Raw genomic sequence first — 7,236 nt, forward strand, 5'->3', positions numbered from 1 at the left:
CAGGTAGCATCGATCGGCTTCAGTTAGCAGCAGTAGCGAAGGAATCGCTCGATCGGGTTCAGTTAACAGCCATCGATCGATCGCTCGGGTTTAGTAACGCGTAGCCTGCAGTGCAATCGCTCAGGTTCAGTTAGAGCCCAACACCTCACTCGGTTTCAGTTACAGCCCAACGCCTCGCATACACGCGCGTAATTGTATGAGAGAAACGCGTATCACTCGGCCCCCGACCACCCACCGTAACCGGGAACTCGCCGAAATTTTCCTCGCTCTCGCTTCTACCATGGTTTTTTCCGTCGTGGACGGTCCAAAGAATGTCATGCAGCTGCATCTCCGGCCCGCCCAGGACGAAAAGCCCATTTACTGTCACGATTTTTTGTCATAGAAGTAGGAGCCCACACATCTATGAGGATACTGGGTTTTGTCACAATTATTGTCATAGAAGTGTCATAAGTATGACAGAAAAAAAATTCGTTCGGCCCAAAATGTCACGGATGTGTCTTTTTTTTTGTAGTGCTAACCGTTACATACAGATTCCCAAACTCGGTGAGACCGAATGGTAAAACTCGGTCAGACCGATTTAGGTCAAAATATGAATGTTAGGCTTTTCGGTGGGACCGATACAATCAACTCGGTGGGACCGATGCGCTAGGGTTAGGGCATAACGTAATCTCGGCGAGACCGATCACATGAACTCTGTGGGACCGATTTCAGTAATAGGAACATAGAGAGTTGGTTAGGCAAACTTGGTGGGACCGATTCTCTCATTTCGGTGGGGCCTAAGTGTTAGGAAAAGGAAACAAGGAGTTTGCATTGCGAACTCGGTGGGACCGATTCGGTCATATCGGTGGGACCGAAACGTTACGAAAAGGAAATAGGGAGTTTGCAATCCCATCTCGGTGAGACCGAGATCCCTATCGGTGAAACAGAAGTGACTAGGGTTTGTGGCACTGGCTATGTCAAATGAGCTCGGTGGCGCCGGATAGATCAAATCGGTGGGGCCGAGTTTGATTTTTAGGTTTAGGACATATGTGGAAATGAGAATGTGGTTGAGGGTTTTGGAGCATATCACTAAGCATTTTGAGCAAGCTAGCCATTAAGCAACACCTCATCCCCTTTTAATAGTATTGGCTTTACTATGGACTCAATGTGATCTTGGATCACTTAAATAAAAATGTAGAGTCTTGAGCTTGTTGCCAATATGTGTCCTTAGCATTTTGAGGGGTCCACATCTCTAGTCCATGCCATGCCAATCACTGAACTTTCTGAAATGATCATCTTGAAAGAGCATTAGTTCAATGAGCTATATGTTGTTAAGAATTACCAAAACCAGCCAGGGATTAGTTGCACTTTTCGGGGCCATATGTTTCACTATAAGCTTCTCTCTTGAAGGCAAATAATATGGTGGGTGAACAAATTGATGTCGATCAATTGATAGAAAAGTGCAAAGTTATGACAATATCCAAAACAATGATTATGAACATAGGCATCACGACCATGTCAAGTAGACCGAAACGATTTTGCATCTACTACTATTACTCCAACATCAACCGCTATCCAGCATGCATCTATAGTATTAAGTTCATAAAGAACAGAGTAAGGCCTTAAGTAGGATTACATGATGTAGAGGGATAAACTCAAGTATATGATGAAAACCCCATCTTTTTATCCTCGATGGCAACAATGCAATACGTGTCTCACTACCCCTACTTTGTCACTGGGTGAAATCACGCAAGATTGAACCCAAAGCTAAGCACCTCTCCCATTGCAAGAAAAAACAATCTAGTTGGCCAAACCAACCCGATAATTCGAAGAGAAATACAAAGATATTACATCATGCATATAAGAATTCAGAGAAGATTCAAATAATATTCATAGATAAGCTAATCATAAGTCCACAATTCATCGGATCTCGACAAACAACTGCAAAATAAGATTACATCAGATAGATCTCCAAGAACATCAAGGAGAACATGGTATTGAGAATCAAAGAGAGAGAGAAGAAGCCATCTAGCTACTAGCTATGGATCCATAGGTCTGTGCTAAACTACTCATGCTTCATCGGAAGGGCGATAGAGTTGATGTAGATTCCCTCCATGATCGAATCCCCCTCCGGCAGGATGCCGGAAAAGGCCCCAAGATGGGATCTCACGGGAACAGAAGGTTGCGGCGGCGGAAAAGTATTTTGGCAGATGCCTCTGAGGGTTTTGGAATACATGTGAATATATATGACGAAGAAGTAGGTCAGGGCACTCCCGAGGGGGCCACAAGGTAGAGGCGTGCGCCCTCCACCCTTGCCGCCGCATGGCGGGTCTTCTGACTTGGACTCCAAGTCCTACGGGTATCTTCTGGTCCAAGAAAAAACATCGTAAAGTTTCATTCCGTTTGGACTCTGTTTGATGTTCCTTTTCTATGAAACTCAAAAACAAGGAAAAACGGAAACTAGCACTGGGCTATGGGTTAATAAGTTAGTCCCAAAAATAATATGAAATAGCATATTAATGTATATAAAACATCCAAAACAGATAATATAATAGCATGGAACAATCAAAAATTATAGATGCAATGGAGACGTATCACCTAGTTGGTGCTTTATAAGAGAAGACGGAGACTCAAATAAAAATAAAAATTGCATAAAGTAAATAGGTAGGCCCTTTGAAGAGGGAAGCAGAGATTTGTAGAGGTGCTAGAGCTCAAAGCTTTAATTGAGAGATAAAAATATTAGAGTGTTTCCCAATTGTTTCCATGCTAGATATATCATAGGTGGTTCCCAAACATAAAATAAAGTTTATTCCTTTTCCACGATACTTTCACACTCCACGACTAGCCGTATCCACGGGTGCCGTCCATACCAACACTTTCCATGGAATTTATTATTTGACAACATAAAGTAAGATTCTTTTTCATTTCGGGATTGGCATCCCCATTACCGCCATACTCTCATGCAATGACAAGTGAATAAACACTCATCTTGAGAATAACACATCTAGCATGGAAAATATTGGCCACCCCCTGCCGCTTCATGAGCGGTACTGGCACACAAAAAGGAAATTAATTTTGAAAATTAGAGTTGGCACATACAAATTTACTTACAACAGCACGGAAATACCGCATATAGGTAGGTATGGTGGACTCATATGGCAAGACTTGGTTTAAGGATTTTGGATACACAAGTAGTATTTCTACTTAGTACAAGTGGATGCTAGCAAAAAGATTGGGAAGCAACCAACCAAGAAATGAAAATTCTCATAAACAAGCACTAAGTATAACTAACATCGAATAATGCACCATAAGTAGGATGTAATTTCATTGCATAACTATTGACCTTCGTGCTTGCATAGGGAATCACAAACCTTAACACCAATATTCTTACTAAAGCATAATTACTCACCAACATGACTCACATTACTATCATCATATCTCAAAACTATTACAAAGAATCAAGCTTATTTTGTCCAATGATCTTCATGAAAGTTTTTATTATATCCCTCTTGAATATCTATCACTTTGGGAATAATTTCACATGTTGCTTTTGATAAGCTCAAACAATTTTAAGTGAAGAACATGAGCATAAAAAATTTCTTCTCTCAAAATAATATAAGTGAAGCATGATAGAATTTCTTCAAAAATTTACTAACTTTCAAATAAATCTAAGTGAAGCATGATAGTAATCTCTTCAAAAAATATTAAAGCACACCATGCACAAAAAGATATAAGTGAAGCACTAGAGCAATTCCATAGCTCAAAAAATTTAAGTGAAGCATAAAGAGCAATTCTAACAAATCATAGCATAATTTTGGCTCTCTCAAATAGGTGTGTCCAGCAAGGATACTTGTGACAAACTAAAAGGCAAAACAAGCAAAGACTCATTTATACAAGATTCTCCAAGCAAAACTCATGATATGTGACAAATAAAAATATAGCTCCAACTAAAATACTGATGGTCGTTAGAAGAAAGAGGGGATGCCTTCCGGGCCATTCACAAGCTTAGTTGCTTGGTTCTCTGTGAATATTAACTTGGGGTGCCATGGGCATCCCCAAGATTAGGCTCTTGACACTCATTATTCCTTCATCCATCATGATCTCACCAAAACTTGAAAACTTCAATCACACAAAACTTAACAAAACCTTCATGAGATCCGTTAGTATAACAAAGCAAATCACCACTCTAAGTACTTGTCATGGTGGGCGCACGGCAGATGCCATGGGATGGCTAAAGAGAGGAGGAGGCTCGAGGGCACTGGTGGGCTCCAAAGGCGGGGTTGGCATGAGCGAGCGCGGGGCGCAAGACATACCCAGGTTCGGGGCTCTCCGGAGAGATAACATCCCTAGTCCTGCCGAGTGTGGTTGATATGCAATAGTACAAGGTTGCTCCTAGAGGTTTATGGAGGAAGAAGGAAGACTAGCCAAGGCTTAGGCTGCTCCTTCTCCCTGGGTGTGTTCTACTGATCTGTGGCTAGTTCCTGTGTGCTTACTGCTTCTCTATGCTTGCTTGGTCGTATGTGTGAGGGCTCCTGGGGGGTTTCATAGGCCAACCCACCAGGGGTACAATGGTAATGTTACAAGATTATAGGGACCCTCGGACCCGTCGGGTGCTTGTGGTTTGCCGGGTTCCCCTAGGTGCGGGCCCCGCGTGCCTAGGGGGACTGTGCGCCGTCTTATCGATCGTCAGGGAGTGGCCGAGTCGAGTCGGGTGCAGTGGTGCTCCATCAGGTCGCCAGTTGCTGGCGTCAGCGGTGATGATGGGGGCACTGTTGCCACGTCGGCCCTGGTCAGCGGGCAGGTCAGGGGCACTGTTGCCACGCTCCAGCTGACCAGAGGCATGGGCAGGGCACTGTTGCCTCGGTCATCAGTGGATGGAGACTCGTCCCATCGTACGGCCTAGATGGGACGGGAGCTGACCCGTGGCTAGGTTGAGGAACACGTCAAGGGTGGAGCTGGCTTGTTGGGGAAGTCTTGGTCGTGGCGGGTTCGGCTGTCTGGCGCTGGCTGTTGGGGCCGAGTCGAGGGACTTGGTCGGGTCAGAGAGTTCGGCCGGGTCGAGGGGCCTGGCCGGGTCGAGCGACCCGACCAAGCACGGGTCGGCTTGAGGGGCGATGCTAGCCCCGTTGTTTTTGAAAAGGATCCGGGTTCCGTTGCCTGCTTGGGGTTCATCCGCCCGACAGTAGTCCCCGAAGCTGTGAAGGTCCGCCGTCTTTGGATGGGAGGGCCTTCGCGGTTTCCTCCTTTGAAAAGGTGAATCCTGCGAGCGTCGGGTCCGGCAACACCCACTGTGTGCCGGTTTTTGGAAACTGGATCACGGCATCCCGGCAGTGGCAGGAAACCGAGGAGTCCATCGAATCTTGGGGCAATCCCTTGGGCTTCGCGTGGGCGCCACATGGTGCCTGGAAGTCGGAGGGGCCTGAGAGGCCATGCGCGTGACGGGACTAGGCGACGTGCTGGGGCCCGCCGCCATGTGCCCTTGGCCCATGCGGGCGGATTTATTGCGGCGTCGGGGGGTCGGTTGCTCTTCCGCCTGCAGTTATTGCGCACGTACGTGCGCACTTATTATGGGGTAGTGGGAAAGGTGCGCTACCTCTTGAGCACTCCGTTGGTTTTCCCTTGAAGAGGAAAGGGTGATGCAACAAAGTAGCGTAAGTATTTCCCTTAGTTTTTGAGAACCAAGGTATCAATCCAGTAGGAGGCTGCTCACAAGTCCCTCGTACCTACACAAACAAACAAGAACCTCGCAACCAACACGATAAAGGGGTTGTCAATCCCTTCACGGTAACTTGCGAAAGTGAGATCTAATAGAGATAATAAGTAAGATAAATATTTTTGGTTTTTTATGATATAGATTGGAAAGTAAAGATGCAAATAAAAGTAGATCGGAAACTTATATGATAAAAGATAGACCCGGGGGCCATAGGTTTCACTAGTGGCTTCTCTCAAGATAGCATAAGTATTACGGTGGGTGAACAAATTTCTGTCGAGCAATTGATAGAAAAGTGCATAGTTATTTGAATATCTAGGCATGATCATGTATATAGGCATCACGTCTGCAACAAGTAGACCAAAATGATTCTGCATCTACTACTATTACTCCACACATTAACCGACTCCTGCCTGCATCTAGAGTATTAAGTTCATAAGAAAAGAGTAATGCATTAAGCAAGATGACATGATTTAGAGGGACAAACTCGAGCAATATGATATAAACCCCATCTTTTTATCCTCGATGGCAACAATACAATATGTGCCTTGCTGCCCCTGTTGTCACTGGGAAAGGACACCGCAAGATTGAACCCAAAGCTAAGCACTTCTTCCATTGCAAGAAAGATCAATCTAGTAGGCCAAACCAAACTAATAATTCGAAGAGACTTGCAAAGATAACCAATCATACATAAAAAAATGCAGAGGAGATTCAAATATTTCTCATAGATAAACTTGATCGTAAACCAACAATTCATCTGATCTCCACAAACACACCACAAAAAGAGTTACATCGAATAGATCTCCAAGAAGATCGAGGAGAACTTTGTATTGAGATTCAAAGAGAGAGAAGAAGCCATCTAGCTAATAACTATGGACCCGAAGGTCTGTGGTAAACTACTCACAACTCATCGGAGAGGCTATGGTGTTGATGTAGAAGCCCTCCATGGTCGATTCCCCCTCCGGCGGAGCACCGGTGAAGGCTCCAAGATGGGATCTCGCGGATACAAAAGGTTGCGGCGGTGGAAATAGTTTTTCATGGTGCTCCTGGATGTTTTCGGGGTACGTAGATATATATAGGCGAAGGAGGTATGTTAGGGGAGCCACGAGGGTCCCGCGAGGGTGGAGGCATGCCCACCCCCCTAGGGCGCACCCTCTTGCCTCGTGGCCTCCTTGGCTGCTTCTTGACGTCCACTCCAAGTCTCCCGGATTGCGTTTGTTCCAAAAAGATTGCTCCCGAAGGTTTCCTTCCGTTTGGACTCCGTTTGATATTCCTTTTCTTTGAAACACTAAAATAGGCACAAAAAAACTGCAATTCGGGCCAGGCCTCCGGTTAGTAGGTTAGTCCCAAAAATGATATAAAAGTGTAAAGTAAAGCCCATAAACATCCAAAACGGGTAATATAATAGCATGGAACAATAAAAAATTATAGATACGTTGGAGATATATCAAGAATCCCCAAGCTTAATTCCTGCTCGTCCTCGAGTAGGTAAATGATAAAAAAAAAACATAATTTTTGATGTGGAATGCTACCTAGCATTTTTCTTA

The sequence above is a fragment of the Triticum dicoccoides genome, chromosome 2B (assembly GCF_002162155.2).
Source record: "Triticum dicoccoides isolate Atlit2015 ecotype Zavitan chromosome 2B, WEW_v2.0, whole genome shotgun sequence".
In the NCBI taxonomy this organism is placed as follows: domain Eukaryota; kingdom Viridiplantae; phylum Streptophyta; class Magnoliopsida; order Poales; family Poaceae; genus Triticum; species Triticum dicoccoides.